At 34.2% G+C, this 16,288-nt stretch overlaps 1 pseudogene across 1 annotated transcript in view; it reads right to left on the reverse strand.

Moving 5' to 3' along the window:
• Positions 1–16,288, reverse strand: part of LOC143228919 (muscle calcium channel subunit alpha-1-like) — a 182,366-nt pseudogene that overhangs the window by 66,322 nt on the left and 99,756 nt on the right. The window contains exons 3-4 of the transcript XR_013015494.1: positions 8,292–8,395; positions 1,509–1,648 (exon numbers count right to left, since the gene is read on the reverse strand). The product of XR_013015494.1 is annotated as a muscle calcium channel subunit alpha-1-like (transcript). The remainder of the gene's footprint in view (positions 1–1,508; positions 1,649–8,291; positions 8,396–16,288) is intronic.

Consider the following 16,288-nt stretch of genomic DNA (forward strand, 5'->3'; position numbering starts at 1 on the left):
GCATCAGATTAATTTCACTTTTCACACAGATAAAGGTACACCTCCTCAATTCCAGTTCAGACTTTCATATGATTATTATATCTTTATTTTAAAAAATATACAAATTTCTAAGTCATATGGTCCATTACATGATTTCATATTTTTTATAGCCAGTATTCCATATATTTTTGTGATGACTCAAAAATTTCCTCTTAATAGTGTAAACCTGAATTAATCTAAAAAAAAAAAAAAAAAGAGAAAAACCTTAAGGCACAATAACAATAAGAAGAAGTAGTTTCATATTAGATAAAAACAATAAACTATTTTGGTTCCAATCTTGTAACTATAACGTGATTAACTCTTGCTACAATCACTCATTAATGATTCCACCTAGAAAATACTGTTATAAGTACATTAAAATATTGTGTCACTTCATTTTTTGGAGGGTAAAATTTTTTACGTCACCTAAAGCTTCGTATAAAGCTCCAAAATCAGTAAATGGTTGATGATAATTTGTCTACAAATATATAAAAAGTTTTCAATTGTCAGCATGCTAAGTAAAGACAAACACTTATATTTTTTGTTAATATTGACTATAATAAACATCTAGTGCACAGAAAATTGGTGATTAATTAAAGCTATATGCAATAAGCAGAAATTTTTCATTTTAAGTTATATTATCCCTGTTAATAACTTATGGTTTGTCTCGTTGTAGCAACTATGAAATACAACTTAAGGGCACATCTCAGTTCTCAGAGACTACGCTTTTAATCGCATGTGAGACAAAATATTACAACTGAAGACATTGGTTCATTTTATATTTGACTATCTTCGTTTTCAAGCAATCTAGTTGATTACATTAATATGAAAAGTAATACGGTACTTATATTTTCAAATTAATCTAAATTATAAATTGATATTCTACAGGGTGTTCGGAAAGTCACTGTGCAGATTTGAAAGCAGCGATAACAGCATTCATTCAGTCTATTTCAAGCCAGAAACTGATAGCGGTGTTTAGAAACAAAATAAGAAGGATTCAGGCCCGTATTGATGCCAACGGGGGTCACTTTCAACACTTTATAATTGTCATTCATATTTACCTCCTGTATTCTATATTGAAACATGTCTTAATAAATATATAAGTGCACAGTGACTTTCCGAACACCCTGTATTAACAATATTTAGCTATTGCTTGGATTTAGAATAAAGTTGAATAATTTCCTATCAATTTTGTTACAATGAATAAAAAAGAAATATATTAATTTTAGCACACACCTCAAATTAAACATAAAATCAGTTTAATTTACTCTGAAAAAAGGCACTTTACTAATATAGTCATGGAAACGTAAAGGGTTACGTCCTAATAACTAGTATAAACAACACTAATTTAATTCATTTTAACACCTGTAATATATTTTAACTGTTAAAAAATGTGTTTGTTTTTGGCAATATACATGTACAATTACTTTTCTTGAAAATGAAAATTACTTACAGCAATAAAAACGTACTATTCTGAAACTTTTACTTACCCTATCACTACTATAATAAAATCGAGTATGTTCCATGCATTACGTAAATAAGCACCTGGGTGGAATAAAAATCCATAGGCAATAATTTTCATGACACATTCTATAGTGAAGATTACCAGGAAAACATATTCTACTTTTTCCTATTTAAAAAAAAAAAAAAAAAAAGTGCATTAGAAAGTTGTGACAAGTAAAACCACTATACACCTATCAAGTCTAACAAATTTTTATACCTTTGTTTTGTTTAGAAAGTTTACTCGATTTTTTGGGCAAAGCCACAATAGGCTATCTACTGTTTCCACCGCGGCGAATGGAGCCTCGAATTTTAGCGTCCAAGCCCGTATACTTACCGTTGTCCCACCAAGAGACCATTTACAATGTATCTTTCCAAATCATAAATGTATTTTTACTTAAGCTTTATACAGAAAATATTATACTCTTACTATCCAGTTGAGTAAGTTTTGTTTTCTAAATGAGTTCAAATAATTCAGAAAATTAAGTTTTAGTATAAACTAGCACTAACGATTTTAAGACCTAATAACGAGTGCGTGATAACGTAGATTGTCCAATAGTTAGACGTTATAAATTTGTAATTCATGGATATGGCTCTGGAGAGAGTAATAACAATAGTGTACTAATTATTACTATTTGTGCGCTAATATTGTGAATTAGTCTATCGCATTTGTTAGTTATAACAGTCAAAAAGATAGGGAGAGACCTGATCCTCCCAGTAATCTAAGCCATCTAGATTTCTGTCGGCATACCTTCGCACCTGCCTTGGTCTTATGAAGATTTTCTTTTCAAATTCACCATTTTAATGTATATCTTTCACAATAATCAAATTTAATACATCGAACTTAAATTTTTGTGTCAACAACAATTTTAAATTTATTTTAAAAAAAGAACGTGGAAACTTTAACAAAATGCTGAAATTCCCACAACCCCTAGCAAAATGTGCTCTGTGCTCAGCTTATTAACATGCATCGTATGCTATCGCATTGTTGTTGTTCTATATTTACGTTTACCATAATTCCAAACAAGACAAAGCCTTTTCATATTTGATTGAAAATATTATGCTCAAATTATTCGTCACTGGACTGATAGACATACTTTGTTGCTGTGTGTAGCAATTTAATCTTATTGCAACTTGTAATAAGGTAGCTCATCTTTTCTTTCTTTTCTTTTTCTATCGGCCTTACCCTAAATAATTCACTAAAGAATACGCAATCAAATACTCTTAAGTGACTGCTTTTTAATTCTTATTTGGGGCTTGTGAGCTTCACCCCACGATACTCTTCTTTCTTGGTCACACCAGCTAGTAGCTATTTCATATTTCATCAAAATTTTCAAAACTTCCTTTTCTTTAAAACTCAGAACACGTTGAGATCTATGTTTGAACAACATATTTTTGGCATTGTTTAAGGCCTTTGTAACTCACCATATAGTAATCTAAATAAATTTAAATGTGTATTGAATAATGCTGTAGCGTTACTATATAGGAAAAAAGCTTGAATTTCTTTTCATACGTTGCATTGCTTTGATTTTGCAAGGAGGAAATTCAAAGTATGCCCATTTTGTTTTAAAATTACTTGTAGTGTTAGTAACTTCCCATAACTAATAAATTGTGATTCCTAATATACTTAAGTGCTCGTTTACAATGTCAATAGGTTTAAGATTTAAGTCTATGCACTATTTACGGTTTATTTTGGTTTATAGGCCTATAAAATAAAATGTTTTATTTTGTTTAGTACCTTAACTTTGCACATTCTTGTTTAGATCAGTTATATATTTCTTTAAGTTTCACATTTTATTGTTCTGTAATTTTTCCATCTGTCTCTTTATTTTTAATACTTATTGAATAAAATTATCACGTCTTTGTCGTTATTTTTTTTCTTTATACTAATAGATACTGATTTTTCGAACTTTCTTTATTAATATATAGTTTGCTTAATACGTTCGAAACTTTCTTTTTTTTTATATTAATACTTAATAATTGAAACCAGAAGCATCTCATTTCGAGATTTAAAAGAATCATAAGAACATTTAAGATATATATGAAAGAAGTTAGTGTAATTGCCATAAATATCACTTTTCTTTCATTTTTCTCACGGAATAGACGCTTCTAAACGAAATTAATGAATGCCTTTGCCAGCGAACACAACATGCACTTGTTCGGCCAGACTAAATGCTCTACGTCGAATAAGTCAACACCTTTTATAGTACAAGAGCTAATGCAGCGAATCATTCCTGTTATAGACCTCTAACAATCACCAGTGTCTCCTAGTGGCTCAACGGTACGTTTGATCTCACATAAAAGTAAATTTGAATTTTTACCCCTACGGTTAGCGCAGATCAATTGTGCGACTTTTTATTTAAATAAACAAGCATTCACCAGATTAATAATATTATGCAAGACAAAATATTGAGCTTTATCGAGATATTATTATTGATAGTGTTATGTCAGTAGATGTATTTTCTTCCTGCTGTCTCACGGCGCATTACAAATATAGCTTTCATATTTTAGCCATCTTGATTGCTTATAGTGATTTCTGTATGCTGTTGTTACTTTCATCCAATAATAAAAATAATAGTAAATAATTTAGGTAACTGGTTGGTATAAAACCAAAGGTACATCTAAACTAAATGTTCCAAAGCTGTTATTATTAACACTATTGACTTAAAAGCTTGTATGCCAGACGACTCTGTATTGAAAACCAATCCTTCAGTCATAATTCCGCAATGTATGAGCAACATTATTGCCATTTTACTTTTATCAGTTTGATACGTTTGTTTGTTTGTTTGTTTGTTTTAAATTTCGCTCAAAGCTACACGAGGGCTATCTGCGCTAGCCATCCCTAATTTAGCAGTATAAGACTAGAGAGAAGGCAGCTAGTCATTACCATCCGCCACCAACTCTTGGGCTACTCTTTTAGCAACGAATAGTGTGATTGACCGTCAAAATATAACGCTCCCACGAACCAGTAGAGTCGACTAAGGACATTACTTACCTATTTGTATATGGCCAGGTGGTCAGGGCGCTTGACTTGCAACCTTAAGGTCGTGGGATCGGATCCCTGTCCCATCAATCATGATCGCTATTTCGGCTGTGAGAGCGTTATAATGTGACGATCAAACCCACTATTTTGTAGTACAAGAGTAGCTCAAGAGTTAGGGGTGGGTGGTGATGACTAACTGCTTTACCTCTACTATTTTTCACTGCTAAATTACGAATGGCTAGTGCAGATAGCCCTGGTGTTGCTTTGCGCGAAATTAAAAACAAACAATACTTATTTTTAAGTTTCTTCAGGGAGGGGTAGTTAGCCCTATCTTATTTATCATGTATGTGAGTAATATGCCACTGTCGGACCTGAAGGTAGGTTTAGCATCACAATTTGCTGACGATGTAGTGGTATGGAAAAGTGTCCCCACTCCTTCAGTAGCAGCAACAAACCTCCAACCAGTCCTGAATAACTTAGAAGAATACTGCCAGAAATATAGAATAAATATATATATATATATTTCGAAAAACCGAGCAATATTATTCACCAGATTAAATATACTAAAAAACGATCCACCAGAGTTATACATGAATGGATCACTTTTACAGACTGCTACCTCGGCTAAATTTTTAGGATAAACTTACGACACCAAATTAACATGTATACAGCATACTAACAATATCTTGACTATAATTTGGAAAAGAGCAAATTATGCAAGAAGCCTATCGGATGAAAATCAAGGTACATCAACTGATAATATAATAAAAATCTATAAAACATACATTAAAGCCATTATAGAATACGCATGTCCAGCCTGGTTAAACATACTACAAAAACAACTACACAAACTACAAAAAGTACAAAATTCGATCATAATCTCAGCTATTAAAGTACCCCGCAGTACTTCATCCACATTAATACACAAGTATGCAAACTTAGAGACAGTATCCGATTGACTCTTGCGTAATGCACTAAATCATTTTAATAAAAATTAGCATAAAATGATTTATGTGATCTCAAGAGATACCACGTACATGATGAACATAGTCCTAAGTACCTCTCTCCTATGAATATATATTTAAGAAATAGAAATCAAGCTGGCCATCATGCACCAGACGTTTAGGATTAGTATAATATTCATAGTTTATAAATATTTTTATATAAATATATTTAAAAAATAAAAAATAAATAAATAAAAAGGCAACTCAAAACAAAATATGGGCATTGCCCTGAAATGGGCCGGAGTACTGTGGGTTACTCTGGCCCTAAAGCACAACAACTACAACATAGTAGTAGTTGTAGTGAAAGTTAGGGATGGCGGAAGAGGTCTTTTGCACCTGACCCTCCTGGGTATCAAAAATTTCCAACATACCCAAATACCCACAAAGAAGCGAAGCGACGTTTCTTCATGTGTTGTTTCATTATCAGTTTGTAAGAGAACAAATATCCAGCATGTGCTAGTTCTTACATAACATTTTGAAAAAAGCTTTTGAGCAATAATGACAAACATAAGTTTCGTTGTATTAAACCATTTTAAAATAATCAGTTCTATAACGGAGAAGAGGTGTTCGATTCCTTAATCTTTGCTGTTATTTCAATCAATAAACGAATCATTTTTACGAATTGATTTGTAATGCGATTTCGAGTCTTAGACGTTTTCACTTTCTTGTTTGTCTGATGAGAAAAACAAGTTTTTCCGTCCAGGACAAGATGACATGAACATATTTCAGTGTGTTACGATGTCATCTTCATTACTGCGTGTCTCGCTGGTTGCGATAAGAAAGAAAGGCAAATGAAACATCGCATCATCTGAGTATTTCTATTACTTTTATGTGTTTTTACCAAAAACAAACAGTCGTACGAGTAAAGATCTACTGCAGTCCGACATGTTGTTTTTAACGCTGACAGCATCCTTCTGGGTAAAAATGTATCATTACTCACTAAAAACAGTGAACAGAGAATAGAGGACATTCATATTCATCCCTTAATGAAAATAGTACGTTTATTTTATATTGTGCATATAAACTTCATAATCACATACAAGATAGTAAACGAAATTTGTCGGAAAAATATGTTTAAAAAATTGCTGAAACATGGCAAACTTCATTGTAAACATAAATAACCGTATAATTATTTGAAAAACAACAATCAAACATGGCGAACACTTTTTAAATTAAGCATGCCAAAGTGATTCATGTTTAACATATAACAAACTCATTTTGGTGATAAAAATAATTTTCATGTTATAGAATTTACCGAATTGTGTATTCTGTAAGTGTGAGAACAGTTTATCAGAACTAATTTTTGAGAAGTTTTTACATGTTTTAGACGTGATACATTTTTTTTTATAATGAAACATGTTCAGTTATTAGATTAAAATCACCTATATAGCCTAAGCCCACATGTTCAAAGTCGGCTGTCGACTCATTCTTAGGCGTCTATCTATTCCCAAGCGATTATGGTTCACTGGAAGGCTTAAAGACGGACTACTAATTTACTAAAAATGTTTTGATGTTGTTATGGAGAGCACGCACTCTTACCATTACGCTAGATGCTTTGGTTCGTAGATGGGTCCTTTCTCTCAAGCTCAGTGTTTTTCTGTTTTTCATGACCCACATAGGTAATAACAATTCATGAGATTGGTTCAAAATGCCTCTGAGAAATTAAGTCTTGTATTTCCCATATCTTAACTGATGACAGACGTCCAATATAGTGTAATCTCTAAAGCGCTTTTCTTAAGACGATAAGCCTAATGAAAGATCTGTTCATTTAACTTTCAAGCTTCTAGTTTTTCTAGTTTCTTGTTAGCGTGCTATCATGATATAATATCTTCAAGTTACTACCAAAGTTCAACACAGTATGGTCCGTGTATGCAATGACAATATATTTTGAACAGAATAAAAGAAATAAGACTGTCCATCTATAGCCCAGTGAACCAGTTTGTTTGTTGTTAAACACGAAACTACACAATGAGCTATTTGTGCTATGCCCACCACGAGTATCGCAACCTGTTTTTTAGTAAAATGGGCCGATAGCGACAAGTGGAAGAGCTTATGAAGTTTGTGCTTAACAACAAACAAAAATTCTATCTATTCAAAAATACAAGTTCAATAAAAGCGGAAAACAACTTAAATATTAAGATTGCAATAATAAAACAGTAAAGAATTTTGGATGAAATGCATCATGATTTTACTAATGACACAGCAATGATAGTAGTAATACACATATTAAAAACATGTCTGGATAAACGTAAGTAGTTTACTCCTGTAGACTTTCATTCATTCGATTACGCTGTAGTATAACTTTCGTTTGTTATTTTCAACCGAGAACTAAAAGTTTTAAAGTAACATACCATACAGACAATAAGAGACCATTTAGTACTGAATGAGACTACACACCCACATCGAGAATAATAAAAAATTCTTCAAGTTGGCTTTAACATTCTCAGACAGTTGTCTCTTATAAGATCATTTTGAATTTTGAATTTGTTGTTTAATCGTATTACCAAATTACCTGTACTTCTGTACATTCTATCTATCCGCTGAAACTTCTTAAAACTATAGTACTGATCCTCGAACTATTCTTGTAATTCCATAATAAGCTAAAAGTTTGTGATAACTTTCCTCTTTTTAAAAACTTGTCAAGTTTGAACTAAAAGCGACTTATTTCAATAATTTCCTGAATCCAAGTCGCCTTGTAACTCATTATTCCATCTTATTAATAATAAATCTTGTCCTATAGCCTCAGTAAAATAAAGTATTACAGGATAACAAAATCACATACTTACCAAATAATGATTAATCTGATTAGAATCACTGTTGGGATACGGTGTGTACACTGCTAATGCGATGCAGTTGGCGAAGATGGTCAACAATATAAGATACTCAAAAGGTCTAAACAGCTTGTCAAGGATTTTTTTTATATAATAATGTAATACGTATATAATAACCTTATTTAATAAGTAAAAATACAGAAAGAAACTTTCATAGCAATAACATATATCTCTGTTTTACTTCTTTAAGTGAGAGAACAACATATTCAAACTGAATATTGTCTACACTGTGGTAATGTATTCATTTTCAACTGTAAAAACCGATAAAACCTTTTGATACGAAAACATAAATTGACAAGTGGTAACAAGACGCAAACAATGACGACATGGAAATTGTATTTTCAACATTGTTAGTTTACCTTGGTTGACTAAAGAGATTGGTACACATACGTCTAAATGACACCCATAATTTTATTATGGGTTCTCAGCACTTGGGAATGTTTGTTTTATTACGAGTTATATCTGTTTCATGTATGGTGTTGTCTTACACGTAAAACCAAATGACGAGAAATGCAAACAAACTTCCGTGCCATTAAAGTATTGAACGTATTAAACTTAGTATTCAAGCAATCTAGTGGTAGTATTTAGAAATCAAATAATAATAAGTGTGGTACTAAACCAATAGTAAAGCCAAGTCGTTAAGGCACTCGTAATTTAAGGGGTGTGGGTTCGAATTCCCGTCACTCCAAACTTGCTCGCACTTTCAGCAATTGGGGCATTATAATGTTGCGGTCAATCCTACTATTCGTTGGTAAAAGAGTAGCCCAAGAGTTAGCGGTGTGTGGTGATGACTAGCCATCTTCCTTCTAGTCTTTCACTACTAGGTTAGGGACGGCTGGCGCAGATAGCCCTCGTGTAGCTTTGCGCGAAATTCAAAACAAACCAAACCAATACTTAAATAATACTAAACTTGTCAATACTTATGAAATACACGTACCGAGATGTGTATAATATAAACTTAAAGTTGGGAAATAATTATACTTTAGAGTACCCTTTTGTACAAAAACGATGGATACAATAGGTTACTTGGGAATAACAATTATACCGACAGCCGATTCAGAACTAGCTATGTAATGTAATGATACGTGACGATTTTAGATGAGTTTTACTAAGTACCAACTATAATAATAATTTTGTTTTTCTGGAGTACTTTATAATGTTGGAGCTCGCCATCACAAACATATCGAATGAGATAAACGATCAGGTAAGTTAGAATATTTTAGCTTGAAAAGAAACTGGGTTACTTTTAAGAACAGTGACAATACTAAACGCACAGCCCCTTTCTATCTGTTTTCAGTATTGAAAAGTTGAGGTTTGCAATGCTGTTCGAATTACTGGGGATAGGGGGGGGGAATTCACTGTTCTTCACGAAGTAAAAAGTATCTCAATACGGCTGGTGTGGGTATTAACACTTATTAATAGAGTAAATAACAACAATTCGACCTGAAGAGGCCCGGTATGGCCAAGTGTGTTAAGGCGTGCGACTCGTAATCTGAGGGTCGCGGGTTCGCATCCCCGTCGCATCAAACATGCTCGCCCTTTCAGCCGTGGGGGCGTTATAATGTTTCAATCAATCCCACTATTCGTTTGTAAAAGAGTAGTCAAAGAGTTGGCATTGGGTGGTGATGACTAACTTACCTTCTATCTAGTCGTACACTGCTAAATTACGGACGTCTAGCACAGTTAGCCCTCGAGTAGCTTTGTGCGAAATTCAAAAAACAAACAAACAAATAATCGACCTGAAGATGACCTAAGAAGATCGAAACGTTGTCCTCTGCTTCATCTCAGCCGTCCTGAGAGACATTCACTGTTCCATAAATAGTGCATGATTTTCCAGATTTATATCATAATTAGTGGTAAAATATTTCAAGTTTTAGCACAATTCCATCTCATTATACAACAAAAATTCGTTAAGTTCGCGTATGTAGCAGTTTCACGCACAATATCGGTTACCTGTATCCACAATATGACGAAGTTAAATAACAGTTTTATATAACTTTTATTTGTGAACGATAAAGTGCTCCTAGGTATGGAAAATTAAACAGTAATATAAATTCATTTCACCGAGTTTCATTCGAAATAATCAAGGACCACTATCAGATCAAGAAATTATGTAACAAATAAAACATTTCGTTACAACAATTAACAAATGTGTAAACACACAGTAAACTTTCATTTCACTATTATGTAATTCTTTTCAGTACACATTTCTCAGTATATCTATCATCTATCACGTACATTTTTATTCTTAACCCAATTAAACAATAAAACTATGAAACTTCGCGAATCCAAATGTTTAAGGCACATATTTCTCTGTGCGTAGTTTATCTTGGGCGTTGTTTTGTAGTTAGAATCCATACCTATGGATCGAAAGGTCCGATTTTTGAGCATGCTATGTGTTGCTGAGCTGTTGGTATATTATAAAAGTGACAGTGAACGTCGTTCTTCGACCAGGAGTAGATGTTGGGACTGCGGATGGTACTGGTTAGTTGCTCTCTGTCTCGTAAGCAATTCAAAGTTAAGGTTTGGTTTGTTTTGAATTTCGAACAAAGCTCACGAGGGCTATCTGCGCCACCCGTCCCTAATTTAGTAGTGAAAGACTAGAAGGAAGATGGCTAGTCATCACCACACACCGCTAACTCTTGGGCTACTCTTTTACCAACGAATAGTTTGATTGACCGTCATAATATAATACCCCCACGGCTGAAAGGGCGAACAAGTTTAGTGTGACGGGGATTCGAACCCGCAACCTTCGGATTACGAGTCGAGTGCCTTAACCACCTGGCCATTCCGGGCCTCAAAGTTAAGAAGGGTTGTGCCATGTGACATGAGGTCTCCCTTAAAACTGAAGTATCAAATCCTCTGTGTAGTTTATTTTCTTACGAATTAATTCGATAGTCAGTTTTTTCGCGTTCACAAAGTTCTCGAACTTTATTCATATATTATGGTACCATTAAAGTGTGTATTATTACAGTGTGAGATACAAAGAAAGACTGTTAAAAAATAAGAACAAATAAATCTAAGAAAAAAACTTTTGACTCAATTTATGAGATGTGTACAAAGGAAACTTAAAGTTTGTAAGTAAATAAATGTTACATAGCCCTGTTCAACAGACTGAAGAATACGATAACTTACCTGGGTATAATAATTAAACCGACAGTCAATTTATTTCGTTTGTTTGTTTGTAGTTAATCACGGAGCTATACAATGGGCTGACTGTGCTCTGCCCACCACAGATATTGAAACCAGGTTTCTTGCATTGTAAGTCCGTATATATTCCGCTGTGCCACTGAGAGGGTGCAACCGACAGTCAACACAGAATTAGCCTACGTAGTGTAATTATACGTGGCGTTATTCTTCAAAAATACTTCTCCAATAATTAGATTACGTTTAAAACAAATTACTTTATTAATAAGATAGTGAATCATCGTCTATTAGTTGCACTTATTAAAGTAGCGGAAGTGAACGACCTAAAACAAACATGTATATCCTACGTCATAAAAAAATATTAATATTACTGCACGATAAACACACTGCGAGCTCTGCTTTTAATCAAGACGGCTGTAATATTGTTGTATCAATAATGCTATGAGGAAAGTATGCATGCCCTAAGAACAAATGAGGTTACGGTTATAGTGTTTAAAGTTTTGCGGAGCTTACATCATTCGTGGACTCCAAGTAAGCCTCTTGGAAGTACAAATAACTCCAGAAATATAAAAGATAAGCAGAGCAGGTTGTAAGCACACTCCCCTCTGTAATAAAGGCGTGACTTTACACAAGTTACATTTAATCAGTGGGTCAATTACTTTCAAGCCTAGTTTGCAGAGCGAGAAGTGTCACGACTACTGGGCGCCACCAGATAGCACGTGTATGTGAAGTTTCGACTCATACCAACTGTAAACATAATTACTGTATACAATACGCACCTCTTCTTTCCTCTGACGTGTAGATACATATATATACACTTGTGTCACGCCCTACTAGTCCATGTGAGGTACTGAATTACTGTCCAGAAATATTACGATAAAGATAATGCAGGGATAATTAGCTGTACAGATTCTACAGTTTCCACTGAGTATTGAGATAAGTTTCTATGAGAGACAATTATCAAGATAACTAATCATTGCTTGTTTGCCGTATTGATAAGCCTGAGTTTCTAGTGTGTAATGAATGTCTCATGCGTTAAAACTCAGTTATAGTTCAATAAACTTCTCAGATCCATAATGAACTTACAAATCATGCAGTATATATGTGTGTATATACATATATGATCTTCCTTATATATTCATATACAAAGTGTTTTAACCATTAATAAAAGTGTTTGAAGAAACTTTTCAATTTAGTAATTATTTGAAACTTAAAAGTACCAACTCCAAGACTTTATTCAAATAAGTACCAACTTTAAGACTTTATTCAAATGCATATGTTGCGGCCAGGCATGACCAGGTGGTTAAGGCATTCGACTCGTAATCTGAGGGTCGCGAGTTCGAATCCCTGTCACACCGAACATGCTAACCCTTTCAGCCGTGGGGGCGTTATAATGTTACGATCAATCCCACTATTCGTTGGTAAAAAAAGTAGCCTAAGAGTTGGCGGCGGGTGGTGATGACTAGCTGCCTTCCCTCTAGTCTTAATTAGGAACGGCTAGCGCAGATAGCCCTCGAGTAGCTTTGCACGAAATTAAAAAACAAACAAACAAACGTGCATTCTGTCAAGTTGAACTTTTCAAAATTTTCACCTAAAATTTTATTTACTAATTATAGCTCTATATTTCATTTTCTAAACGTATGAAAACCCCACACGACTACCCATCACATTAAAATCCGTTTGACTTTAGGGCTTATTTTGCGAGATGGTTTATTGTTGTTGTTTTGAATTAAGCACAAAGCTACACAATGGGCTATCTGTGTTCTGCCCACCACGGGTATCGAAACCTGGATTTTAGCGTTTTAAGTCCGCAAACATACCGCTGAGCCACTGGGGGGCGATGGTTTATTGCGTAAGTTATTTTGAAGAAGCATGTAACGCCATTATCTTGAGTGATGGGCTATCTGTGCTCTGCCCACCACGGGTATCGAAACCAGAATTTTAGCGTTTCAAGTCCACGGAATACCGCTGAGCCACTGGGGGGGGCGATGGTTTATTGCGTGAGTTATTTTAAAGAAGCATGTAACGCCATTGAGTGATGGGCTATTTGTGCTGTGCCCACCACGGGTATCGAAACACGGATTTTAGTGTTTAAGTCCGCATACATACCGCTGAGCCACTGGGGGGGGAGCGATGGTTTATTGCGTGAGCTATTCTGAAGAAGCATGTAACGCCATTATCTTGAGTGATGAGCTAAAAGATAAAATTAATTCCAACATGAATTGAACTTTATTTTTTCCTAGTAACATTTCTTCAATTAAGGTACACATCGTCCACATTGATGTAGAATTCGTTAGCTCATTTTTAAATGAGTTCCAACAATTAAGCACCCGCTGTAATAATAATTTTACTCTTCTGAAGTATGTTACAATGTTGGAGCACGCCATCAAGAAACATGAAATGAAATTACTGGTTGAACCAGTTAGAACTGTTTGGCCTGAAAAGAAATTGGGTTAGGTTTTAATACGTTATCATTGTATAGTTTTTGGTAGTAACATTCACGACCAACAAAAAAAAACATTCTGAAATGTGTCTAAAAAGGAAGTTATTAAAGACAAACATGTTTGTCAAAAGCGCACTAAACAGCACAAACAATGAAATGTCTTTTTAAATGGCATTTGTTTGTCTCAGGCGTAACAAAAACCTTGTTTTTTCAGTCTTTTTCTCTCTTATCTGTACTAGCAAATAGGAAGACGCCAAAAATACTCGACCCTCCTATTGTTTTTGATAAATATCACCACCTGTTTTATGATGTTTGAAAATAAATTGATGTGTTTTTTTCACAAAGTAAAATTGTATGATTTGTTAAATAATAACAAAATATTACATTTTATTTTTCATGTCCTATGTTTAGAGGTTTAACTGTTTTATTACTCAAACAACCATTTAAAAAAAATACACAAAATGTGGAAACCATGCCAAGAATGAAATACGTCATAAAACATTCTAAGATACGTCACAACCTGTGTGATCACCAAATATATCCCGAACGATATGAACACAAAATACATTAAAGAATATGCTGAGAATAAAACACACCATAATTAAGCAGAAATAACATCCAACACGATTTTTGATTAACGTTTTAATTTCGACAGTAAAAGCTTGTTTATAGAATCAGTGTACTTCAATCAGATCATCTCTCCAACAATTGCGCCATAAAACGTCAAACCAACCAACTCTCCAACAAAAGTTACCACTGCAAGGTTAGCGCATAACATCACCCATTAATGAAATTGCCCACACCAATTTTATTTCATGAAAAAAAAGAAAATGTTTTTAACCCTAAAATAATGAGTTGATCATACAAAAATTGCCATGATTTTGTGGCAACTTGTAATAACTTGTTTGGGTGCATTCTGAACAAACTTTCACTGTGAAGTCACAGGGAACCAGTGAGGTGACAGGAGTTTCTCCTGGTCGTCACTCTACTCCCTGAACTTGGCTTCAAGAAACTCCTGCAGAGTAATGCATTTACCACTTTACGTACTGCTGTTGTTGTTTGTTTGTTTTTTATTCAGACTACCTGTTTCAATCTCTTCTGTCGTATCTACCCCTACACGTGCTGAGATTCCTCGTTGGTTTCTGTTGATCTATCATCTGCTCATCCTTTACCACTGTTGAGCTTCATCCAACCCACATCTAGTTATTAGTTCAATCATCTCACATATGATGATTGACTCTATGGATACGTCTCCAGTCTTTAAGCTTTACGATATTTTTTTTCAAAATGGACCATAAAATCTATTTAATTCGGCTAATTTATTTAAAGAACATAAAATATGGCTTTCGAGCCGACGTTAAATAGTGTATACCAATCCTCAATGATATCATCATCAAAACTTGTTGTTATGAATTCTGTGGCATTCGTCATACAAAGATAATTATTTCAGAGATGGGACTTTCCAATAACATCCACAAGCTTAGCTCCTCAACGGTGACGTAACAACTGTTATCCTTTATTATTTTTTATTGTTATTCGAAGGGTGGGTTTGATTTGTTTTGAATTTCGTGCAAAGCTACACGAAGGCTATCTGCGTTAGCCATCCCTAATTTAGCAGTGTAAGACTAGAGAGAAAGCAGCTCGTCATCACCACCCACCGCCAACTCTTGGGCTACTCTTTTACTAATGAACAGTGGGATTGACCGTCACATTATAACACCCCCACGGCTGAAAGGACGAGCATGTTTGGTGCAACGGAAATTCGAACCCGCGACCCTCAGATTACGAGTCAAGTGTCTTGACCATCTGTCGAAGGGTGGAAACAATTATTAATGAAAAAAGAACAAACAATCAAGTAATGCCAGTTTCTTTTCGTGTATACTCCGTTATTATTAACACGTGGGTCAATTGCACAGTAACTCACAGCACAGAACATATAAACTACTGCTGGTGTAGTATATGGAACTGAGTAAAAATTACTCAGATGTGTAGGAATATTTTATTAATCATTAAATTTATAGTACATATTCACTACAGCTATATCAATAAGTAAATAATACAACTATATGGATATTCCACCTAAAAACAAGAAATGAACTGTTGGGTTTTCTTTCAGTGGATTAAGTGGATTTCTTTTACCTTATAAATGTTTCTTTACACATCAAAATAAGGTCATATCATAACACACTGAACATCACTAACGGTCATTCCACTAACAGTTTCAGAACAGGGTTAATTAACTTAAAGACTAAGTTTCCGTCTGTTTTCACAAACGAGATTTTCATCATTGCAATGACAATATCAATATTAATCATGAGTTCTGCCCCCCCCCACTAGCTACTACTTACCTTACCTTTACCTG

This window comes from Tachypleus tridentatus, chromosome 10 (assembly GCF_004210375.1).
Source record: "Tachypleus tridentatus isolate NWPU-2018 chromosome 10, ASM421037v1, whole genome shotgun sequence".
NCBI lineage: Eukaryota > Metazoa > Arthropoda > Merostomata > Xiphosura > Limulidae > Tachypleus > Tachypleus tridentatus.